Source organism: Chrysochloris asiatica, unplaced genomic scaffold (genome assembly GCF_000296735.1).
Source record: "Chrysochloris asiatica unplaced genomic scaffold, ChrAsi1.0 scaffold00101, whole genome shotgun sequence".
NCBI lineage: Eukaryota > Metazoa > Chordata > Mammalia > Afrosoricida > Chrysochloridae > Chrysochloris > Chrysochloris asiatica.
Window position 1 is genome coordinate 8,619,962 of NW_006408619.1, and position 26,782 is coordinate 8,646,743.

The window sequence follows — 26,782 nt, forward strand, 5'->3', positions numbered from 1 at the left end:
TCTTATGCTGTCTAAAGAAGGTATTTGAAATTGTCAAAAATGAAATGGAACGCTCCATCTCCTGGTGACCCTATACATAACAGGAGGGAACATGCCTAGTCCTGGGCCGTCTTCATGCCCCATTGTTGCACTTACTGAATATTTTGAGTGTTTTCTAACCCAGAGGACTCATCTCCAGCACTATTCTGTATGATCAACAAGGTCTGCATTGACTGATTTTAGGAATTGGATCAAAAGATCTTTCTTCCTAGTTTGTCTTAGTTTGGAAGTTGTGCTAAAATTTGTGTAGCGTGGCTGCCCTGCTGGTATCTGAAAGATCATGACATAATATCCAATATCATAGTGGCATGTAAATGGGGCATATTGACATGTGATGGGGCACAGAGTCTGCTGTGTATTAAATCTTCAAAACCTTAGTAGCCATGATGACAAAGATGCTTGTCATTCTTGGGAATAAAGGTGCACAGTAATGCAAGCCTGGATTCATGTCGTTCCCTTTCATGTCAGTTTCATCTATAAAATGAGGCAGCAGGACTAAATCCCAAGATTGCTTCTAGAGCTAGTGATCTAGGGTCTCTAAGAGGCCGCATATTCTGGGATGACACAGCAGATAGTGACTAATGCCCCAACATGGCTCTGAGAAGGTCCCAGTGTCCTGAGACTGCCCTGAGCGGGGGTGGAAATAACCCAACTCAGATGTGAATATGTAACGGTACCCTGGATTTTTAAGTCTCCTCATTAGTGACTCCTCTCTTCTGACTAGTGGTGGTGGTTCTATTGTTGTTGTTGTGTGCTGTTGAGTGGATTCTAACCCTGAGTGACTCTGTAGGACAGAGTAGAGCTGTCCCACGGGGTTTCCTACAGGAGAAGGTTGCCAGGTCTTTTCTTCCATGGAGCAGTTGATGGATTCAACTGCCAACCTTTTGGTTAGTAGCCAAGCACTTTAGCCACTGTGCTCCCAAGGCGCATGTCTCTTGACTTTTATCATCAACTGTCTAGATGCCAGAGTGGTTGTGCCTAGCGTCAGAACAGTGACTGGTATAATCACCGCCACCACACCCTCCCAGTCAATTTCCCGTCCAGTGGTAGCCCACGATGCTGACTTCTAACACCATACATTAATTCTGCCTCATGTAAGTGGAACCAATCAGTATGTGTTCTTTAATCTCTGTCTTCCTTCCCACAACATAATGTTTTGGGGGTTCATTCACGTTGTTGTACATATTAGTGGTTTCTCCTTATTACTAAGTGTAGTATTCCATTGTATAGGAGGAGCTCTGGTGGTGCCATGAATTAAGCATTGGACCGCTAACCAAAAGGTCAGTGATTCAAATCCTCCAGCCGTTCCACAGAAGAAAGATGAGGCAGTTTGCTTCCAACATGATTTCCAGCTTCGGAAGCCCTATGAAGCCATGCTACGCCATCCCATAGGCTTGCTGTGAGTTGTGATGGACTCTGACAGTGGGCAGGGTGGGTTGATTCTGTTGTACCACCACAAGTCTGTCAGTGTGTCTTACTGTGGTGGCTTGTGTGTTGCTGTGATACAAGAAGCTTTGTCTCCAATCTCTCAAATACCAGCAGATCTCCCAGGTTTCAGCAGAGTTTCCGGACAAAGACAGACATGGAAGGAGGATCTGGTGAATTTTTTTTTTTTTTTTTCTGAAAGAACAAGTGAGTAAAAACCTTATGGACAACTAATTAACAACAAAAATGTTCCACTGTATGGATATACTGCTTAGCCAATCATCAACGTTTACTTTCTGTTTCCAGTTTGACGCTATTAGGAAGAAAGCTCCTATGAGCTATAGCAAAAATGCCACCATGATTCAGTTGTTATTAGATGTCAACTAGTCTGTTCCGACTCATCGTGATCCAATGTACGACAGAACACAACGCTACCAGGTCCTGCAGCACACTCACAATTGTTGCTTGAACCCACTGTTGCAACTACTGTGTCAAACCATCTCACTGAGGGTCTTCTTTTTCACGGACCCTTTACTTTACCAAGCATGATGTTCTTCTCCAGGGACTGTTCTCTCCTGGTAGCATGTCTGAGTATGAAAACAAAGTATTTTTGGCTCTACTCTTTCCAAAAGAGATCCTGGCATGTAATAAATCTTCAAAGCATTAGCAGCCATAATCACAAAGACGTCCATGGCAGACTCAACATTCTTCATCAACACCACAACTCAAGTTACTCATTATCCAGCTTTCAGTTGCAACTGAAAATATCATGGCCTAGTCAGGTGTCCCTTAATCCTCAAAGTGATGTCTTTGTTTTTGAACAGTTTAGAGAAGGCTTTTACAGCATATTTGCCCAATGCAATGCATCATTTGATTTCATGACTGCTGCTTCCATGGACATTGATTATGGTTCAAGTAAAATGAAATCCTTGGCAACTTCAATTTATTTTTCTGTTTATCCTATGTTGATGATTGGTCCAGTAGTGACGATTTTTATTTTCTTTATTGTTGAAGTGTAATCTGTACTGAAGACTGTATTCTTTGATCTTCATCAGATGTGCTTCAAGTCCTAACGGCTTTCAGCAAGCAAAATGGTGTCACCTACATATTGCAGGTTGTTAATGAACTTTCCTCCAATCCTGATGCATGTTCTTCTTCATATAGTTCACCTTCTCAGATTATTTGTTCAGCATACAGACTGAATAAGAATAAAGAAAGGACACAACCATGACGCACACCTTTCATGATTTTAAACCATGCGATATCCCCTTGTTCTGCTCAAATGATTGCCTCTTGGTTTATATACAGGTTCTCCATGAGCATATTGTCAGGAGGGACCAGTCTTTGGAGAAGGATATCATGTTTGGTAAGGTGGGAGGTCAGAGAAAATGAGGAAGACCCCCAGAGAGATGGATTGGCAATATGGCAGTATCAACAGGCCAGGATCTGGTAGTGTTTCATTCTGTTGTGCATAGGGTCGCTATGAGTCAGTACCAACTCAATGGCACCTAACAACAACAACAACACATGAGCACAATTAAGTGTTCTGAAATTCCCACTCTTTACAATATTATCCATACTTTTATGAGCCACACAGACAAATGCTTTAAAACATAGGTAAATATCTTTCTGGCAGTCTCTGCTTTCAGCCAAGATCCATCTGGACATCAGTAAGTAATAGCCCTTACTCCACATCATCTTCTGAATTTAGCTTAAACTTCTGGCAGTTACCATGGACTGCTGCAACACTATTTGATTTATCTTCAGCAAAGTTTTATTTGCATGTGCTATTGTATTGTTCAATAATTTCCACACTATGCTGGATCACCTTTCTTTGCAATGGCCGTGTTTGTGGATCTTCCTGTCAGTTAGTCAGCTCCCAAATTTTGTGGCCTAGACAAATGAATGGACTCAGCATTGTATCCATTGTTGCATCTTTTGTTAGTCAACAGTGGACAGTTACCTTGCAATAAACAGTGCTGGAGCAACTGGATATCTGTAAGAAAAAAATTCACCTTTACCACTGAGTTATACTTTACACAAAAATTAACAATGTGGATCATAGGTCTGAATGAGGAAAGAGAAACAGTCGATTTTCTACAAGAAAAATTAGGAGATTGCCCTCATGGCTTTGTAAGGGCAAGACTTTCTTAAACAGGATGCAAAAGATATTAACAATAAATGAAAAAGATAAACTGGACTTCGTTCAAAATAATAACCTGTTACTTGATCGACCTGGTATGGCACTGTAGGGTAAGCACTGGACTGCTAACCACATGTTCAGCACTTCCAAACCACCTCTTGCTCCTTGAAAGCCCTGTACAGGGTCACTATGACTCGATGGCACTTAACAACAATCAATAGACCATTAAGAAAATGAATAGAAAAGCCAAAGACTGTGAGATATTTGCAATACGTATATCTGACAAAGTAGTCTTACTCAAGATTTTAAAAGAAAAAAAATCTTATAAAGCAGTAAGAAGAAAAGAAACAATAAAGAAAAAAAATGAGGAAAAACAGGAACTTCACAAAAGGAGTATCCAAATGGTCTTTAAAACAGTGAAAAAATATCCAGCACCATTACTCCTGTGGGAAATGTAAATTAAAACCATAATGAGATACCATCACATGCCCAACAGAAAGCCAAAAATGAAAAAAAAAGATACCCACTGTTGGTGGAGCAGCTGGAACCTTTATATGTTACTTGTTGTTGTTGTTGTTAAGTGCCATCGAGTGGGGTCCGACCCACAGCGACCCTGTACAGGGTTTCCAAGGGTGTAAATCTTTACGGGAGTAGAAAGCCTCATCTTTCTCCCGCGGAGCGGCTGGTAGTTTCGAACCACTGACCTTAAGGTTCGCAGCCCGATTCGTAACCACTATGCTACCAGAGTTCCTTAGTGTATGGGTAAATTGGTTTAAGTACTTTGGAAAAACTAAACATAACATTCTTGTTGTTGTTGAGTGCCATTGAGTTGGTTCCAACTCATAGTGACCCCAAATAAGGTCTCCAAGGAGCAGCTGGTGGGTTTAAACCACTGACTTTCCAGTTACCAGTCCAGTGCTAATCCTACAGGGCCACACCAGGACTCCAACATAGCATTGTATGATACAGCAATTTCAGCACTAAGTATATAACCAATAGAAAGGAGAATGTGTATTCACCAAAAAGACATGCCCAAGCCTATCTGTGGTAACTTTATTCATAATGCTCAGCATGCTTCATCCAAGTAAAATAAAATCGGTATCTTCTAAAATGAGGTCAGTTTTAGCTTTGAGAGAAGATCAAGCACCTGAAAGAACTAGGCAGAAAGCTATGCACCTCAGCTCCGGAGGGAGACTGATCACAAAAGGGGAAGGAAATCAGGTGGTCCCTGGAATGGTCCTGTTTATACAGAGAACCCGCAGGTGAGGGTAATCCTAACCTGAGCTAGCTAAGTGAGTAGCGTTAAGCTATCTTAGCAGTTGAGAGCAGTGGTCTATTAATGACCTCTTTTCTCTCTCTCTCTTTTTTAAGTTTTTATTGTGAATCGAGTGATAGTTTACATGGGAGACCATCTGTTGTATACTCATCATTTCATTGCAATGATTACAATCTCCTCCATGCATCATTATTCAACAGTATTTGCTTCTATTCCCTCCATTTTTGTTTTGTTTTTTGGGACGTACACAAAAACACTCAGGAATATATAATCATTTAAACAGCCAAAGGGCACATTCTGCAAGCCTGCCTCCTGGCCGCCAGCTTTCAGTGCCTCTCTTTCCGTGAATCTAGAGTCCTCAGCTGCTCTCTCTCTCCATGTCCTCATCTCTGCCTCCATCTCTGTTGTCGCTGCTTCTCTGGATAGGGTCCCATATTCCACTCATGCTCTTCTCCCTTGATGGTCCTAGGGTCCTCTGTTTCTGGACTGTAAGATTAACTACTCCTCTCTTTTCATCAATGACCTCTTGCATGCTTAAACTGAGTACATATTGGAAAGGACAGGATGAGAGGAAGGGACTCTGCTAAGAAGCCAAGGAGAGCAAGGTCTTTGAAGGGAAACTTCTCCCCTTTCTGTGTCATATGGGTGGACACCCATTATCCAGTGAGATTCTTGAACCCTGTGGACCCAGCTCATTGGTCCCGAACCACAATGGGGTTGGATCTGCTTCCAACAAACTGGACTTTCAACTGACCTGTTGCCTGTCCTTGCTGTTCAGCTCTTCTCCTTTTCCATACCCCTCTTAGGAAGAGCTGTGCCAGGTCGGAGTCCTTGACCGGAAGCACCATCTCCACTCACACTTCATGTCAAATGGCATCTTTTCTGAAAGCATAAATAACCTCATCCAAACACAGAATGCATCAAGTGCTACTTGGCCTGGAAATAGACACGCATTTCTATCGTTTTAGAACCCACACAGAAATAACACACACCAGACTTGGTCCTACACGGTGACCTGAATCTCACACAGGAAGCAATTAGGTCAGCCTCCCACCTAACACACACAACGTGATGGCACTCCTGGTGATAGGAGAAGAAACAACAAATCTGTCATTCTTAGTAGAAGAAATTACAGCAAAATATTGTTAGGAAAAAACAGAAATAATATTTTTTCCTTTTTGCTTGTTTGTTAAGTCAATAATCTACAGGAAGCCAGAACGTTATTTTTAAAACCCAGGAAAAAAGTTGAACTATGGCTCAAAAGAAGTAACTGCTTGAAAAAAACAGAACAGAACAAAACAAAAATACAAAACAACCCAAGTGCCCATCAACAGATACATGAATCAACAAAATGTGGTCTACCCATACACTGGAATATTATTCATCCATCCAGAGAAAGGAAGTTCTGATACATGCTACAACAGGAATGAACCTTGGAATCATTATTTTAAGTGAAGTCATTCAGACACAAAAGGACAAATGTATGATTGTGCTTTTTTGAACTATCTAGAATTGGTAAATGCATAGAGACAGAAGTTTGTTAGTGTTTTACCAGGGCCCGGGGAGAGGGAAACGGGCAGTTAATGCTGAAAGGATACTGAGCTTCTGTTTGAGATGACGTTCTGTTTGCACAACATGGTGAATGGGATCAGTGTCACTGAGCTGTACTTGAAAATAGCAAACATTTTTGTCATCTATACTTCACCACAATTTAAAATAAATTTTTATTAAAAGACAGCCCGCGTTTGTTGGTGAAGTTACAGACCATTGTAAAGGAAAGGACATCTTTTCAAAATTGAGAAGTGAGTGGATCCAAGCAAGCCCAGGAGGCCAGAAACTCCCTCAGAGAGGGAGCTGGTGTTTCCCAGCTGGGGTACCAAGTTCAACCCTGCTGTAGCATTACCAGGGAGCAGGAGTGGGCGAGAGCTCACATCCAGCCCACCTGCACCACTTCCTGTTTTATCCTCAGCACTGTGCTCACTGTGTTTTCCTTTTATGTGTGTTCTGAAGTGGCAGATCTTCTCTGTTGATGAGTCTGGCTGCCATCACATCAAGTTGGCCTTGTACCATCCCTGTGATGGGTTGGGGATCTCTGTGGTTTCCACTGGCTGATTTTCCAAAGTCAATTGCTAGCCTTTCCTTCCTAGTCAGCCTAAGTCGGGAAGCTCTGCTGGAGTTTGCCCAGCTTCATAGCAACAAGCAACCCTCCACTGACAAACAGGTCATTGAACTGGGGTCATCTTCCTGGAAGGCGAGCATCTTAACCACTTAACCACTGAAGCACTGCTGCCCTATACTCTGTTGCTGTTGTGAAATGCCATGGCGTCAGTTCCAACTCATAGTGAAGTCATCGTGAATAGTAGATTTGACTGAATTCAACCATCCATGAACCATTCTTTCACAGCCTGTCCTGAAAATGTTTATAGGTCAAAAACCTGATTTCAGGAACTTCTTGCATGAGACATAACCAAGAATAGTATGAGACATTTCAAACCAATACATTGTTGTTGTTAAGTGTCATGTCAGTTCCAACTCATTGCAACCCTGTATAGGGTTTCCAAAGAGCATCTGCTGGGTTTGAACTGCTGACCTTGTGGTTCACAGTCCAGTGCTGATCCTACAGCGCCACACCAGGAGTCCTCAAACCAATAGAATATGAGATATTTCAAGTCAAAGATGCATTCATGGTCCTTCCCTTCATGGAAACCGTGGTTTGAAGAGAGAAGATATAGCCTAATGGGGGAGCCTGGACTAACAGTTATAGTGTTGTTGTTAAATGTTGTCAAGTTGGGTCCAACTCATAGTGACCCTGTGTAGGGTTTCCATGGAGTGGCTAGTGGGTTTGAACTGCCTAGCTTGTGATTAACAGTCCAGTGCCACACCAGGACTCTGTTAATTTCTGAGTGCTGCTTTAACCAAAGTACTACAGTGAGTGGTTTTGATGAACAGAAACTGATTTTCTCAAAATTGAGACAAAAAGATCTAACTCAGGGTACCAGCTCTAGGGGAAGACAGTTATAGAGGGGAGTGTGATATATTCAAATTAAGGGGCCCAGGGGGATTTGGGAGCCCAGAAGAGAGCAGCTAGCCTACCCTAGGATGTCAGGGAAGGCTTCTTGAAGATCCAGTGCCTGAGCTGAGTCTTGAGTCAGAGGATGAAAGGAGGGACTGTATTGTAAGTGGAGGAGGCCCCAGCAAAGGCACAGAGGTGTGAGACCTTACCCAAGGCAGGGACCATGCAGGAGGAAAGCAAGATGGTGAGAAAAAAGACCAGACAGGGTCCTCTTTGAATTTTACCCTGAAGGTGCTGGGCACGTATATACTGTGTGCCCATGGTTTTTCCCATGGTGTGTAACCACATTCACCAGTGCTATAGATACAACTCAACAAAGGGAGGAACTATGATGCTTCAGTGCTAAGTATGCCCTGTCCACATGAGACCCAGGATCAGTGTCCAGTCAGCATACCACATACACTGCCACCACTCCATTCGTCATCTCTGTGCTGCCATGAGGCTGCAAGGGTTTCTGCAGCACTTCCAGACTAAGATGGACTAGGAAGCAAAGCCTGGAAATCTACTTCCAAAAATTAGCCAATGAAAACCCTGTGCATCACAATCGTCCCATCCCCGGCCCATCATGGAGATGGTACCGGACCAAGCAGCAGCATTTTGCTGTGATGTACTCGAGGTCAACATGAGCCAGGAGCCACTTGATGGCAGCTGATAAAAAAAACAAATAAGGGGAGCTTCACCGAAGAGCAACTATATCTTAGAAGAGGATGGTGGAACTTACCCTGAAAAATCATTGTAATTGTCACATTGCTCATTGTAAAAAGGCGAGGAAGAAGAGAGAAAAGGTTTAGCAAGGAAGATGTCTGGCAGGATATGGAGAAGGTTCAATACTTCAAAATGGTGGACACAGAGCGTTCCCCCCTCACCCCAGGAAGCTTAGGAAGAAGGGGTGCCGGGAAGAAACTACAGCAGCAGTACAAGCGTACCTCGTTTTACAGCGCTGCCTTTTATTGCTCTTCACAGATACTGTGTTTTTACAAATTGAAGGTTTGTGGCAACATCGTGTCAGGCAAGTCCATGGGCACCATTTGTGGCAACATCGTGTCAGGCAAGTCCATGGGCACCATTTTTCCAACAGCATGTGCTTGCTTCATGTCTCTGTGTCACATTTTTGTAATTCTCACAATATTTCAAACTTTCTCATAATACTATTGCACACTTACTAGGCTATAGTGTAGTGTAAACACAGAGTCCTGGTGTGGCACCGTAGGATAAACACACGACTTCATGGTCGATTGAACCCTATACAGGGAAACCTATACTGAGTCCCTATGAGTCGGAACTGACTCAACGGCACTTGACAACAACAATCTAGTGTAAGTGTAACTTTCACATGCCCTGGGGAACCAAAATACCCATCTGCCTGACTTTATAGTACCATTCACTTTATTATAGTAATGTCTCTGAAGTATGCCTGTACTTTATCCAGGAAGATGCAAACATCTGGAATTATTTCACCCTAGAGAGAGTAATCCTGGTGTGGCCCTGTGGGCTAATGCGTAAGGCTGCAAAGTCGTTTGAACTGAAACACCAGTGGTTCAAGCTCACCAGCTGCTCCTTGGAAACCCTATACAGGGTCTCTATGGGTCAGAATTGACTCAACGGCACTCAACAACAAAAACAGAGCAAGTAGAGAGGTAAGTAAAAATAGGTTTAAGGAAGGTTTTGATCATTTCAGGGGTAGGAGAATCATAGTGGCCTATTAAGGAAAACTGGGGATGTTTGGGACTGATGCCTAACCATCTGAGGCTGGAGTCTGGTAATACAAGCATGTTTTCCCACCAAGCTTCAAAGACGGAGGGTTGGGTTGGACTCATCCAACCCAACCTGGCACTACTCTTGATTCCTGCATCTCTGGCCTCAAGCCTGGGCAACCCCAGTTCTGATAATGATGGAGGAGCAGGACTAGGAGTAGGGGTAGAGAGCTGTTGAGTCTATGGACCCACCCTATCTTACTGACCACACACAGCTGTGCCCAAACTCCAGTGCCCCCAAAGATTTGTAGATATCCTTGTCCGTGGGCTTTGGCAACATCTGGCATTACTTCTTTCATATGTTGTTGTTAAGTGTCCTCGTGTCGATTCCGACCCATAGCGACCCTGTACAGGGTTTCCGAGGCTACAAATCTTTACAGGAACAGAAAGCCTCATCTTTCTCCCTCAGAACCGCTGGTAGTGTTGAACTGCTGACCTTCAGGTTCGCAGCCCAATTCATAACCATTACGCTACCAGAGCTCCTTTCATATAGATCTCATTTATCTCAAGTCAGGAGAACTTCATTTTAGATGGACACCACATCTGGGCATGGGTCAAATATGTTCAGTGTCGGGCAGGGATATGGAGACAGTTCAGAAAAGAACTGATAAGAATGATGAGCAGGAGCGCCAAGGACAGAGGATACAAAAATGGTGATAACAATGCTGATAGAAGTCGTGGTGGTCAGGAGAGTGGAGTAGATGCATGAGATTAAGCTATGGAGGTTAATGTGGCAAAGATGGAAGTGAAGATGCTTCTGATGGAGATGGTGATGGCGGAAATGGTAGTGGTGTGGAGCTGGTGGAGAAAAGAAGGGCAGTGACATAAAATTGGGGGTGATGGTGGAGTGCTGATGGTGGAGGAGGAAATGATGGTATGGAGTAGTGGTGGTGGAGATGAGGGAAGAAATGAGGGCACTGGAGGTGGTGGTGTTGTGGTGGAAGAGTTAGTGAAAGGGGTAGAGCTGTGAAGATAGAGGAGATGTAGGATATGAAACCAGCAAAGGTCAATGGAAAGTGCTGGTGGTGCTGATGCTGGTGGTGGTGCTGATGCTGGTGGTGGTGCTGATGCTGGTGGTGGTGCTGATGCTGGTGCTATTAGAGGATGAAGGACCAATGATGGTGGAGATCATGAAGGGGATTAAAGTGCTGAAGGAGGAAGTGACAATGGTAGACACAGCGGTACGATGCAGATGGTAAATAAAAAAGTAAATTGTGAGCTATAGCAGTCAAAGAGGGATTGCTGGAATGTGTAGTGGATCTTGGATCAGAATTTGTAGATTCATAGAATTTCAATAGAATAGGACATTTCAAGCCAGAGAAATACAAGTTTCAAAAAGTTCATGGAAAAATTCCATTCTTTTTTCATTCCATTTTCCCATGAACTTTATGAAGCAGCCTCATATTATTGAGAATGCATGGGTTCCAGAAGAAGGAGGGCATGTTTGTGGGACAGAGATGGAGCACGCTGGGTTGCTGTAAGATACGAATAGTAAGCAAGGAAAGTGAATCCAGGCAGAGGAGATCAGACTCTGGGTGGCAGGAATGGAGACACCTGGTGAGTATTGCAACAGGACAGGCTTCTGTGAAAGAAGGTGGAGCTGTGGACCATCAGGAAGTGAGAGGTGACCGTTCAGCTCAGAGACTGTGGAGGCCACCTGGGAACACTGTGATGAGAGACCATTCCAGGCACTGAAGGCAGCTGGCTCAAGTTGGGAGACTCAGTTCCTTAACCTTTCTCAATCCTGTCTATGTTTCAGATTCCAACACTGCTCCTGTTATTGTGGTTAAGTGTTTTCAAGTCGGTTCCAACTCATAACGACCCTGTGTAGGATTTCCTAAGAGCAGCTAGTGGATTTGAACTGCTGACCTTGCAGTTAACAGTCCAGTGCTTATCCTACAGCATCACACCAGGATCCCTATATTAACCCTAATTCAGTGGCTCCTGAGGAATCGGAATGCATTTTTCTGGCCCAACCCTCTGTCAGGCTGGATTGCAGGAGTGTGCTAGAGGTAAGTCACATGGGTCTAGGAGAGCCAGTCTTGCATCTTTTGTCAACTGTGAATTCAAAGTCCATCACACTGGTAGTTTGAAAACAGTCTGGTGGCAGTATTTACACCACAGAGATTAGTAAATGACACAAATTGCCCCCCCCCTTCCTAGAGATCAATCAATTGTTAAATATTAATCCACATACCACTAATTGTATATCAAGAGCTGTAACATGAAAGAAATGATGTTCCCCATGTGTGGTGTACTGAATTGTTTAATATGTCTCTTTCAGCTATCTTCAGCTAGCACCAGAATACTGAATATTGAAACATGATGAAGAGCACCAGAATATTGTTAGATATAGTGTCAGAAGATGAGCCCCTCAGGTTGGAAGTCGCTCAAAATACAACTGGGGAAGAGCTGCCCCATTAAAGTAGAGTTGACTGTAATGACGTGAATGGAGAAAAGCCTTTGGGACCTTCATTTGGTAATGGACACAACTCAAAATGAAAAGAAACAGGTGTAAATATCCATTAATAATTGGAACATGGAAAGTACGAAGTATAAATCTAGGAACATATCCCACCTGAATTTAGAGGTCATCTGAAGAACAGATGTGATGCATTGGACACTAAAGGTCTAAGACCAGAAGAGTTGTGGGGTGCCATCAAGAACATCATAAAACAAAAAGTCATTAAGAAGACAAGAAAGAAGGAAAAGACCAAAATGCATGTCAGAAGAGACTCTGAATCTTGCTCTTCAGTGCAGAGATGCTAAAGCAAATGGAAGAAGTGAGGAGGTACAAGAGCTGAACAGAAAATTCCAAAGGTCGCTCAAGAAGACAAAGTCAAATATCATAACAAAATGTGCAAAGACCTGGAGTTAGAAAACCAAAAGGAAAGAACACTCTCAGCATTTCTCAAGCTGAAGAAACTGAAGAAAAAATTCAAACTTTGATTTGTAGTATTGAAGGATTCTGTGGTCAAAATATTAAGTGATGCAGAAAGCATCAAAAGAAGATGGAAGGAATCCACAGAGTCACCGTACCAAAAAGAAATGGTCGATGTTTAACGATCAGCACATGATCAAGCTGCAATGACAATGAAGGAGGAAAGGCATTGGCAAAGAACGAGGCTCCAGGAATTGATGGAATACAAACTGAAATCTTTCAAAGAAGAGCTTGGTAACATTGACCAGGAAAAGAGATAGGCTGTCCTGACAGAAAGAACTGTGCCCTGAACATTTCTGACCATGAATTGTAACCTGTTAACTTTTCTAATAAACCCCATAACTGTGAGTACGGTGTCTGAGTTCTGCGTGGCCACTGCAATGGATTATTAAATCCAGTTGCGTAAGGAGGGTTGCATCATGCTAGGCCTGGATGTATAGAACATCCCTGCATTCCATCATCACTGTACTTTACAATTGAACCTGTGCTATAATTCTTTAAACCTCTGAAAGACAAGGGAATGCACAGGACGTATCTAATTGTTTTAATGAAAATTGAAATAATAGTACACGTCTATATAATCACCAGAGTCCTGGTGTGGCGCTGTGGATCAATGTGCTAGACTGAAAAGTTGTTTGAACCGCAAGGTTGGTGGTTTAAGCTCACCAGCTGCTCCTCAGAAACCCTATACAGTGTCGCTATGAGTTGGAACCAACACGATGGCACTTAACAACAATATAATAACCAAATATATACAAGGAGGCTTCAAAAAATTCGTGGAAAAATGGAATTAAGAGATCATGTAAATTCCCCCCCACCTGGTATTCAAATTTCCCACAATTATTCCAAGAACTTTTTTGTAGTTAAGTCTTAGTTAAGACTGTCTCTTACTTCCCAAATAAGGATCCAGTGACAATTCCCACATCGTATTTGGTTGCTTTGCTCTTTAGTCTCTTAGTAAGAAGCTCTGGTAGCATAGTGGTTACGAATCGGGCTGCGAACCTTAAGGTCAGCGGTTCGAAACTACCAGCTGCTCCGCGGGAGAAAGATGAGGCTTTCTACTCCCGTAAGGATTTACACCCTTGGAAACCCTGTACAGGGTCGCTATGGGTCGGAACCGACTCGATGGCACTTAACAACTTAACAACAGTCTAGAACAGAGATCAGTAAACTTTTTCTGTAAATGGCCAGATAGTAAATATTTTAGACTTTGTGGGACAAGAAATAAAACCATGGAGTTACTTACATAAGAGCAACTATACAAACAATTCTTAGCTCAAGGTCTGTACAAAAAAGACAGTGAGCTAGGTGTGGCCCGGGGCCATAGTTTGCTAACCTTTGATCTAGGGCATTCCCTCTACCTTTTCTCCCCCACAGTTGTTGTTGTTGTTAAGTGCTGTTGACTCATAGAGGTCCTATATAGGGTTTCTGAGGAGCGACTGGTGAGTTTGAACCACCGACCTTGCAGTCCAGTCATTATCCTGCAGTGCCACACCAGGACTCCCCCACAGCCAGGGCCAATTGGTACAGTTACATAGAGTCTCCTATCCTCAGATGGACCCCATGCTTGGTTTGTGCGATACTGCCATGACCCTGAAACTCTTGATAATTTTATCTCTGAACTTGTGTCCCCTAGGAAAATGGAGAGTGCCCATGAGTGGAGGAGATTAGCACAATGTTGCCATCCCTTGTACCCTATTCATATATGTTGTTGTAGTCAGATGCCATCGAGTCGGAACGGACTCATAGCGACCCCATGCACAGTAGAACGAAACAATGTCCGATCCTGGGCCAACCTCACTACCGCTGCCACACTTGAGTCCATCAATGATGACACCTGGCCAATCCATCTCGTTAGGGGTCTTCCTCTTTTTCTCTGACCCTCCACCTTACCCAGCATGACATCCTTCTCCAGCGACTGTTTCCTCTGGACAATATGTCCAAAGTATGAGAGACGAAGCTTAGCCATCCTGGCCTCCAAGGAGCACTCTGGCTGCACTTCTTCCAAAACAGATCTATTGGTTCTTTTGGCAGTCCATGGCACTTTCAGTATTCTCCTCCAACACCACAACTCAAAGGCATCAATTCTCTACGATTCATATATACCGACCCTGATATCCTGTTAAAGAAGAACCCAGGAGACATGGGCATTCAGCAAGACTCACAGCCAGGGCAAAGTAAGCATGTAACTAACATCTACAACTGAGTGTGCAAACCAGAAGCTTTCCATTCAAACCAGAATTTGGTTTGAACACAGAAAGAAGGCCAGGAACTTTCTGATATCCTTTTTCTCCCATGGTAAGGAGCCCTGGTGATGCAGCAGCTAAAGTGCTTGGCTGCTAACTGAAAGGTTGGTGGTTCGAACTCATCAGCTACTCTGTGGGAGAAAGGTGTGGCAATCTGCCTCCGTAAAGATTACAGCCTTGGAAACTTTATGGGGACAGTCACACTCTGGCCTTGTTGTTCTTGTTAAGTGCCATCGAGTCAATTCTGACCCATAGTGACCCCATGTAGGGTTTCCAAGGAGCAGCTGGTGAGCTTGAACCACCAACCTTGCAGTTCAAACAACTTTGCAGTCTGACGCATTAGTCCACAGTGCCACACCAGGACTCCGTACACTCTGGCCTATAGGGTTGCTGTACGTTGGTACAGACTAGACAGCAGTGGGTTTTGTTTAGTACTCCATGCTACTTCCCTGTAACATGCTTACCTGTAACTTACACTGAAGACAATGACATATAAGGGAAGGGAAAGAGAGAGCAGCCCACAGTCCATTGTCCTGCTAGTCCTCCTTCATTGGTGTGGCGCTGCGGGTTAATGCACTGGACTGCAAGGTCGGTGGTACAAGCTCACCAGCCACTCCTTGGAAAACCCTATACAGGGTTGCTATGGGTCAGAACCAACTCGATGGCACTTAACAACAACAGCAACAACAACAATGCTCCTTGGTTATCTATACGTTGACAGCAACATTCCTGAATGGTGCAAACAATTAATGAACTCAACTGCTAACCGAAAAGAGGAACCTCAAAGGAAGGCCTAGTGATGAACCTCTGAAAACGCAGCCACTGGAAACCCCGTGGAGCGGTTCTACCATGATACACATGGGGTCATCCTGACAGGAGACGGAGTCAGCTCGTGGTAACTGATTACCACCAAGGAGCTCCTGAGGATGTGAGGGTGATGCAGCCCCAGCATGAGCACAGCAATGACCACCACAGGCCCTCCTCTGTGAGAGATGAGGGGCTCCAGCAGACAGGGAGAAGCAGCCCTCAGGAGAGGCCAAGGGTCAGGGGTCAGGGATATCCAACAGGCTGAGTTTGTAGAGACTGTGAAATTCCTTCTGGGCTCAGCAGGGCATCGGGAACTGGCATTTGGGCTCTGGATGAGCAGAGAATTCCAGACCCCACCCCGAGTGAGGCATGAGGGAGGAGGGCAGGAGGCTGAGGCTGGCATTGTGAGTGGGGCCCTTCCTGAAACACCTCAGGCTGTGGGGCCTTCTTGCATGTGTAAAGAAAGACCAGAGACCCCAGTCTCAGGACTTTGGGGAAGTCAGATCTCTCACTTTCTCATGGGTTCAAAATACAGAAGTAATATTATACTTGCAAAAACTAATCTTTTAGCTGGTAAAGGTTAAAGTTAACATATAGGTTGGCACTTCACAAATTCATAGTTTTGAACCGTGTGAAACTTCCATTTTTGTGGGTCAAAAAAGGCTGAATATTGGCAATTTTATATGGTTCAATCAAAAAGTATCAGAAATATTTAAGCACTTTATACAAAAAGAAAAAAAAAGTTGCTAGCAGGTCAATGCCAATTCATGGTGGCACTGTGTGTGTCAGGGTAGACTTCTGCTCCATAGGATTTTCAGTGGCTGACTTTCCACAATCACAGAGTCTTTCTTCTGAGGTCCCTCTGGGTGGATTCAAACGTCTGACCTCTGCGTTAGAAACCGAGTGATTAACCATCTGTGCCACCCAGGGGCATATGCCATATGGTGGTGGTGGTGGTGATGTGCCGTGGACTCGGTTCTGACTCATAGCAACCCCGTACAGGGTTTCTGAGGCTATAAATCTTTACGGGAGCAGAAAGCCTCATCTTTCTCCCTCAGAACAGCTGGTAGTTTTGAACTGCTGATGTTGCGGTTCGTAGCCCAATTTGTAACTTCTACGCTACCAGAGCTCCTATGTGCTGTATGTTGTTGTTGTTGTTAAGTACTATGGAGTTGGTTCCGACTCGTAGTGACTCTACACAGGGTTTCCAAGGCTGCAAATCTTTACAGGAGCAGAAAGCCTCATCTTTCTTCCATGGAACAGCTGGTAGTTTTGAACTGCCAACCTTGAGGTTAGTAGCCCAATTCATAACCACTACGCTGCCAGGGCTCCTATGTGCTGTATAGGTATCATCTTATTTGATTCTCCCAACAGCTTTTAAGAGGCTCAGAGAGATAAAACTCCCTGACCTTCAGCAAGGAGCTCTTGTACCGAGGTGGGCTGCTAGCCTCAAGGTCAAAACTACCAGTGGTTCCACAGGAGTAAGAAGAGCCTTACTGTTCCTGTACATACTTACAGCCTCGGAAACCCTATACAGTATGTCAGCATTCTGCAACAACTCAGCCAAGCAGGATGTAGAACATCGACTTTGTGGACTATGTTATACCAATTGACCCTGGTGTTCCCTGAGACTGGTCCCGCGTTTCCAGAATCATCAACTCATTGTCTTAAGATGTTTGATAATATCTAGGAAGCTTTCCTAGTTTTGCCCGCTATCTGCCCCACCACATTCATAGCTGTGTTCGCAGGAAAGGTAAATGTTGTTCTTGTTGTTAGGTGCTGTTGAGTTGGTTCTGGCTCATAGCAACCCTGTATAGGGTTTCCAAGGAGTGGCTGGTGAATTTGAACCATTCACCTTGCAGTTCAGACCAATCTTGTGGTCCAGTGCTTATCCTACAGCGCCACACCAGGACTCCACCCAGGACTGTTTGGGTAAATAGTTAGATGCGTTGAGTCAGTACTGACTCATAGCCACCCGATGCACAATGGAACAAAGCCCCGCCTGGTTCTGCGCCATCCCCATAATTGCTGCTCCGCTTGAGCCCATCGCTGCCACCACTGTGCCAATCCATCTTGTTGGGGTCTTCCTCTTTTTCACTGATGCTCCACTTTACCAAGCATGATGTCCTTCTCCAGGGACTTGTCCCTCCTGACTATATGCCTGAAGTATGAGAGACGAAAGGAGCTCTGGTAGTGTAGTGGTTATGAGTCATGCTGCTAGCCTCAAGGTCAGCAGTTCAAAACTACCAGCAGGAGAAAGATGAGCCTTTCTGCTCCTCAAGATTTACAGCCACAGCAGTAGCTCAAAAGAGGGAACAAATCTTTACAGAGGAGATCATTCCCACCTTCTCCATACACAGAGTAGACAGGGATGGGCAACTTGGACATTGGCTCTCCAAAATGGGGGGGAGGGGGTACTACAAAGGCAAGAAGTGACTGGCTTACAAGCTTTCAAGAGGGAGCCTAGATCCAGAGGGTGTGGAGGAAGGTAGAATCTCCACTGAGTAGCATCCAATCTGTCTGGGTGTGGCTGATGAAAGGAGATGCGGATAGGTCTCTTGTGATACAATAGTGAATAATTGTTATCCGGACTGATTGTGAGGGTTGGAGACTGATTGTGAGGAGGGGAGTGGTTGACTTTGCAGTCCAGGAGCAGAGGTCCCTGGGACCATCAAGGGAGAAGAGCAGATAGCAGGACCCTACCCAGAGAAAGAGTGACTCCAGAGATGGAGGCAGAGATGATGTGGAGAGATGGAGCAGCTGGGGACTTTAGACACAGAGAGGAAGAGGGGCTGTGTGCTGACAACTGGGGGACAGACTTGCAGGGTATACTCTTTGGTTGGTTGATGATGCATGGAGGGAATTGTAACCATGGCAATGAAACTATATATGATAGGATGAATGTAAAGCTAATGTTCTCCCATGTAAAGTATCACATAATTCACAATAAAACATTAAAATAAAATAAAAAGATTCACAGCCTCAGGAAATCTTATGTAGGGTTGCTATGAGTCGGAACTGACTCCACTGCACACCACCACCACCACCATGAGAGATGAAGTCTGGCTATCTGGCTTCTAAGGAGCATTCTGGCTGTACTTCTTCCAACACAAATGTGTGTGTTCTTCTGGCAGTCCTTGGTACTTTTAACATTCTCCTCCAACGTCACAGCTCACATGCATCAATTGTCCTCCCTTATGGAGAACTGCCCCAATATGCTTAATGTTTAACATAAATTACCCTCTTTAGTCCTTCTTACAAGGGCAACTGCCAAATTGGTATTTACTTTATGTTGTTGTTGTTATGTGCCATCGAGTCGGTTCCGACCCATAGCGACCCTGTATAGGGTTTCCGAGGGTGTAAATCTTTACGGGAGTAGAAAGCCTCATCTTTCTCCCGCGGAGCAGCTGGTAGTTTCGAACCGCTGACCTTAAGGTTCGCAGCCCGATTCGTAACCACTACGCTACCAGAGCTCCTTATTTACTTTATAGATGAGGAAATAAATACCCAGTTGTTGTTGTTAAGTGCTGTCGAGTTGGTTCCAACCCATAGCAACCTTGTATAGGGTTTCCAAGGAGCATCTGGTGAGTTTGAACTGCTGATCTTGCAGTTCAGATGGATTTGCAGTCCAGCGCATTAACCCACAGTGCCACACCAGGACTCCAAATACCCAGAGGTTGGGAATTTCCCTAAGGTTCCCAGCAAGAAGCGAAAGAACCAGGAAGGAAACTCAGATCTGTCTGTACCCCAAAGCCCCTGCTCCCCATCAGTCCAAAGACACTGCCGTGGCCCACAGATCTGCTTTGGGGACTGTCCTGAGAGTCCAGAACACTGGTGTCATCAGTGTGACCTTCTACTCTATTAGTCAGCCCTTCTTCCTGGCATCTCCACAGCGTGAAAGGTAAACAAGTGGCCTCAGGTGTGGTTTGAATTGACTTTCTGTGCTATTGGGCTTGTTCCTTAAACTCTCTGGTCCTCCGTTTTCTCATATGTAAAATGTAGGCCAAAAAAACAAACAAAACCAGTTGCTGAGGCATCCACTGTGACTCCTGGCGGCCCCATGTGTGTCAGAGTGGAGCTGTACTTCACCAGGATTTTAATGGTCGTGCTTTAACAGAAGTAGATGGCCAGGCCTTTTTTCTGACTCAAGTCTCTAACCTTTCATTTAGCAGCAAGCAGACTAACTATTTGCACCATCCAGGGACTCCTAAAATGTGGACAAGAGAGTTCTAGAATATGTCCATTGAAGAGCTGTGATAGTAAGGGTAATGAATCTACATGAAGCACTGAGCATGCCTAGCTCAGAGAGTACTCGGGAAACAATGCAGTGGCCATTCTCTCCAGGAAAGGCCTGGCTGCTTTTCCATCCTCTCTGTGTGGCATCAGAACCCCTTCATCTCATCAGGGCCCCTTCCCCAGCACCCCCAGACTGCCTGTCATTGCATTTACCCTAGGCATTGTCATTACCTGCCTGCCACCTTAGCAGACCAGGCATGAGCCACACTCTCATGTTATACCCAAACCAAGTGGATCAGGGGGCTCTGGCAAGAACCAATGCCAGCCACAGTGGTCATCAGACTGGCAGATCCTGCTAGTCACCCTTAGCACACCAGCAACTCTTTGAAGAGATTTTCCAACTTCAAGTACAAGAACTACTTCTGGCTCATAGGAGGCAATCAGATTCAAATCCACCAGACGCTCTGCGGGAGAAGGAGGAAGCTGTCTGCTCCCATAGAGATTGATAGTCTCAGAAACCCTAAGGGGCTCTTCTACTCTGTCCTATAGATCGCTATGAGTCAGTATTGACTAATTCGCCGTAGGTTTGTGTTTGTGTTTTATCTTTATTTTTGTATGTTTTTTTATAATGCATTGGGCTTAGTTCTCGTTCTAAAGTCCCAGTTCTCTCCACTGAGAACACTAAAGATCATCTGGAGTAGGGGCCTACTTGAATCTGTGAGCATCCCGCCTCCCCAGGGAGCCAGCTCATTTGCATGGATACATTTTGACGTGTGGTTTTTCCCATCAGTGCCTCTTTGTGTCACTCCCCTCACCCCCCTCAGCACCATGCACACAGTAGGAGCTCAATAAATAGGTGTTTATTTATTGAAGCACCCCAGAGCCCCTGAGTTCACAAACAGAAACCAGTGCCGGAGTCCCCTCCCTGGCAGGCCAGGCCTACATCCATCTGGGCAGACAGATAACCATTCAAAGCCCACACCCTCTGGGAATACGGTCCTGGCTCCAAGCAGGGCTACTGAAAGGGGGCCATTCTCTCTCCTGTGCAGGGCCTCTGGCTCTTCACAGGGAGGGTTCTTTCTCAACTGCCTCACTTGACCTTTGGGCCTAGCAGGCGGTCCACAAAGCCCAGGCAAGGCCTGTGACAAATGACCTGCCCCAGCTCTGACCTGGTCTGCACTTTTGGACTTCCCATCCCCTCCAAAACCTCTTGGGGTTTTTGGGTCCACAGAAAATCCCAGAAGACTGCACTCTTTCCCTCCTTCCAGCCAGGAGAGGGGCTAGTCGCTACCAGAAGTTGGATAGTTCCCTGCTGTCACCATGGCATTTGGACCACTAGCCATTTAGTGTCTCCCTCTGCCATAGCAGGAGTCACGGGCAGCCAGTTATCTGCCCTGTAACAAAGTACTGACTAAGCAGTTTGAGGGTGTCTTCCTCCTGGACCATGGCTCTGTCTTCCGCCAAAATGGAGAGCTTGTGAGGGACAAGCAGAGCTGGTACGCATTGAGTCACTAGGGTTGGAAGAGCCTAGTGGAGAGGGTGAAGTAGGGTGGAGGAAGTCGTGGGGGGATATGTGGGGTCATGGGTGCAAGGAGTGAAGAAGAGCAGAGATCTAACAGAAGAGATTCTGGCTTCTCCTCAGAGATCCAGATCAAATGGTGTCTCTCCTACTTGGAATGGAAATTGTGCCCCCTCAACATAAGTGGTGAATTCCAGGACCTTGTAACTGTGGATGTGATCCTGTTTGGAAACAAGGCATTTCCTTGATTATGTTAATGAGAATCCTTAACCTAATCACTTCTCATTTTGTGAGTGGGGTTGAGGGGTGGGGAAAGGAGGGAGTGGGAGTAAGAATTTAGGGTTAGGACTATGACTAGGTATGAATTAGTCCTAGGGCTTCATGTAGTGTTCGGGTTATGGTTAGGACCTGGATTAGTGTTAGGGTTAAGGGTAGGGATTGGGCTATGGTTAGGACTAGGGTTAGGGTTAGGGATAGGGTGGGTGTGTGAGACATCCGGCGAGAGGATTCTGGGAGGTGGGTTGGCGGCCATGCTGTAGAAGCTGTGGGGAATTTGTGTTTAATTCAGTGGGAACCACTGATAGCTTGTGAGCAGAGGAGGCATGTAGAGAGTGGAGTCAGTATCAAGGAACATGGGGAATGGAGAGTGTGTGGACAGTGGAAGAGCAAACATGTGTCCTTGTGTTTGGACAAATCAGATCACCCCAGCCCCACTCTCTCAGACCTGCTCAGCAAACAGCACCAGCCATGCCACTGATGTGCACAGCTTTCTTCTTTCCTGGCCTCTGGACATGAACGGGAAATCCTGCTAGGATTTTCTAAGCAAAAATAACAGGACTCATTAGATGGTGAAAGGAGATAGAGATAAGATTCATTTGATTCAATAGTGGGTAATGGTTATCATGACTCATTGCGATGGTAACAATGTAAAGGTAGAAGTTGTGTAACAAAAAGAGAGTGTAGTTTATCTTACATTCCAGGAACAGAGGACCCTAGGATCATCAAGAGAGAAGAGCATGAGTGGAGCATAGGATCCTAACCAAAGAAGCGGTGACACCAGAGATGGAGGCAGAGATAATGACGTGGAGAGATAGAGCAGCTGAGGATTCTAGACTCATGGAAAGAGAAAGGCTGTGTGCTGGTGGCCAGGAGGCAGGCTTGCAGAACATGCCTTTTGGCTCTTTAAAGGATTATATATTCCTGAGTCTTTTTGTGTACATCAGAACAAACAAATCAACCAGAGGGAATAGAAGCAAATACTGTTAAATGATGATGCATGGAGGAGATTGTAATCATTGCAATGAAACAAAATATGATAGCATGAGTGCAAAACCGATGTTCTCCCATGTAAACTATTGCTCAATTCACAATAAAAGCTTTTTAAAAAAAGTAACAGGACTCAGTAAAAAGTAGCAGGTTTTGAAAATGTCCTGGTTTGGTTGAATGCTACGTAATAGGAGAACCTAGTTTCCATACATTTCTTTCAAGTTCTCTGAAGTTGCCTTTTTTTTTTTTTTTTTTTTTTAAATTTGATCCTCTGCAGCATTCAATTTCCCATAAGAAGACTTGGCAGCATGTCCCCTGTGCCCCTGGTCTGTATAATCTCTAGGTAGGGAAAGTTGAGGCCCACAGGAAGTGATTTGCCAAAGGCAATACAATAGCATGAAGAGACCAGGCTCCAGAGGTCATGGAGTTCCCAAGGGTAGAACCTTGTTCTCTGATGCATCCTCAGCCCTTGGAACAATGCCTTGGCACATAGCAAGTGTGCAATGCATGGATAGAAAGTAGAGAAATAGGACTCCCTGGTTAACAAGCTTGGATGTCACTGAGAGGTTGCAGGTATGAGTCCACCCAGATGCTCCTGGGTCTGGAGATCTACTTCTGAATGATCAGTCATTGAAAACGGCATGGAGCACAATTCTACTCTGCCATATAAGAGGTCATCAAGGGTTGATGTCAACTCAAGGGTCACTGGTTCTGGTAAGCAGAGAAGTGGTTGTTGTTAGGTGCCATTGAGTCAGTACCAACTCATAGCGACCCTATGCACAATAGAATGAAATGCTGCCCGGTCCTGGGCCAACCTCACTACTGTTGCCACGCTTGAGCCCATTGATGCTGCCACCTTGCCAATCCATCTCTCTGGAGGTCTTCCTCTTTTTCTCTTTACCAAATATGATATCCTTCTCCAGAGACTGGTCCCTCCTGAAAATACATCCAAAGTATGAGAGACAAAGTCTGGTCATCCTGGCCTCCAAGGAGCACTCTGGCTGCACTTTCCCCAACACAGATCTATTGGTTCTTTGGGCAGCCCATGGCACTTTCAAGATTCTCCTCCAACACCATAACTCAAAGGCATCAATTCTTCTATGGTCTTCCTTACTCACTGTCCAGTTTTTACATATATATGAGGTTATTGAAAATACCATGGCTTGAGTCAGATGCACCTTAGTCTTCAAGCTGACATCTTTGCTCTTCAACACTTTAAAAAGTTCTTGTGCAGCAGATTTGCCCAATGCAAAAAGTCATTTGATTTCTTGATTGCTGCTTCCATGAGTGCTGATACTTGATCCAAGAATAATGAAGTCTCTGACAGCTTCAGTCTTTTCTCCGTTGATAAGAATGTTGTTTATTGGTGCAGTGGTAAGGATTTTTGTTTTCTTTACATTGAGACGCAATCCATACCGAAGGCTGTGCTCTTTGATCTTCGTCAGTAAATATTTTAAGTCCTCTTCACTTTCAGCGATCAAGGTTGTATCAGTGAGTGGGGTTGAGGGGTGTGAGTCTTCCTCCAATCCTGATGCCACGTTTTTCTTTACATAACCCAGCTTCTAGTATTATTTGCTCAGCATACAGTTTGAATAAGTATGGTGAAAGAACACAACCCTGTTGCACACCTTTCTTAATTTTAAACCATTCAGTGTTTCCATGTTTTGTTCAAACAACTGTCCCTTGGTCCATGTACAGATTCCTCATGAGCACAATTAAGTGTTGTGGAATATTCATACTTTGGAATGTTGTCCAAAGCTTGTCATGATCCACACAATCGAAAGCCTTGTGGAGGGATGGGTTTGCCCAACATCATAACCTTTCAGAAACGGAAAGCATGGCATGCTAGTTTGGAAGTGTGGGGGTGCTCTCTTTAAGGAGCCCCTTTTTGCCTTGGCTTTGGAAGAGGGCACGGTCACTCTTCATGGTGTGTGGTGAGCATGTATTGGAGAGGGGGTGGGAACAGCTGACTAGAAGAGTGTTGGCAGATCCATCTTCCACCTTGATTTCAAGCTGTCTGAGTCTAGCCAAGGCATTCTCAGAGGAAGGGAGCGGTCCTTATCTTCCCCATTCCCACTTTAGGACCTGCAGAGGGAACCAAGACAAAGATACCTTCTACTTTCTCAGTGCCCAAAACTTAAAAATAAACCTACTACAAGAGTGGAGTCAATTCCACCCACGACCTGAGGCCCACAGGGGTTTCCTGGTTGTAATTTTTATGGAAGCAGATAGCCAAGTTTCTTCCCTGGTGCCACTGGTGGGTTCCAATTGCCAAACTTTTAGAATTCTAGAAATCAGCCAGCTGGGGGACAAGCAATCGGGGCCTGGTCCCACGCAGGACCTGAGAGCCTCAAGTGATGGTATCTCCTTCCTCCTCCCCTCCAGAAGGTCATGGCAGGCAGCAGATTTCCTGCCCCCTATGGTCAGCTCTCCTGCCCCAGCCCCCAAGAGGACTCCAGGATGTCTGGGTCCAGGACAATCATCTCCCCACCCCAGACCCAACAAGGGGACTTTGTGCTGAGATGGGCAGGCGGCAAGGCAGCAGGATAGTGAGTTCCCTGAGCCAGGTCCGGCCCCTGCCCAGCAGATTCCTGCCACCGCCTGGTTCTTGCAGCCCAGTGGGAAGCAGACAGGCAGTAACCTTCTTCTCAGGGCCCATCCCTCAGACCACCCTCACCAGGAGAAAGGTCCAAGAAGGGAGACCTCCAAATGATGCAAACCATCCACCCAGTCAACAGATGGCTGTGATTCAGGAGATTTGATGTTCATTGGGAGCAGGCATGAAGGCATATATTAGGGAGTTGCAAAAAGTTCATGGACAAATGGAATTGAAGGTAATGGAACTTTTCTACAAACTTTTGAAGCCCCTTGGTATAGGTGCCCACTTTATGTATCTCTGCTGACTACCACATGTCTGTCAGTTTGTCGTACTGTGGTGGCTTGTGAGTAGCTGTGATTCTGACAGCTATGCCACCAGTTTTTAAATACCAGCAATGTCACCCATGGTGGACAGGTTTCACATGAGCTTCCAAATGAAGACAGACTAGGAAGAAGGAGTGATGAACTACTTCTGAATATTTAGTCACTGAAAACCTTATCAATAGCAGAGAAATGCTGTCAGATACAGTGCCAGAAAATGAGCTCCTCAGGTTGGAAGGCACTCAAAATAAGACTGGAGAAGAGCTGCCTCCTCAAAGTAAAGTTGACCGTGATGACATGAAAGGAGTAAAACCCATGGAAGAAAAGCCCATGGGACCTTCATTCGCTGATAGGGCACAACTCAAAATGAAGAGAAACAGCTGTAAACATCCATTAATAATCGGAACATGGAATGTACGAAGTATAAATCTAGGAAAATTGTCAAAAAATGAAATGGAATGTATAAACATCCATATCTTAGGCATTAGTGAGCTGAAATGGACTGGTATTGGCCATTTTGAATCTGACAACCACATGGTTTACTATGCCGGGAATGACAAATTGAAGAGGAATAGTGCTGCATTCATTGTCAAAAAGAACATATTCAACCCATCGTGAGGTACAACACTGTTTGTGATAGGACAATATCCATGCACCTACAGGGAAGACCAGTTAATATCACTATTATTTAAATTTATGCACCAATCACTAAAGCCAGTAAGGATGAAATAGAAGACTTCTACCAACTTCTTCAATCTGAAATTGATCAAACATGCAATCAGGATGTATTGATCATTACCGGTGATTGGAATGCAAAAGTTGGCAGCAAAGAGGAAGGATCAGTAGTTGGAAAATAAGGCTTTGGTGATAGAAATGATGCTGAAGATTGATCACATGATAGAATTCTGCAAAATCAATAATTTGTTAATTTCAAATACCTTCCTTAGGCAACATAAGAGATGACTATATACATGGACCTCGCCAGATGGAATATATAGAAATCAAATTGAGTACATCTGCGATAAGAGATGACAGAAAAGTTACATATTGTCAGTCAAAACAAGGCCAGGGAAGACTGGAACAGACCATCAATTGTTCATATGCAAATTCAAACAAAAGCTGAAGAAAATGAAAACAA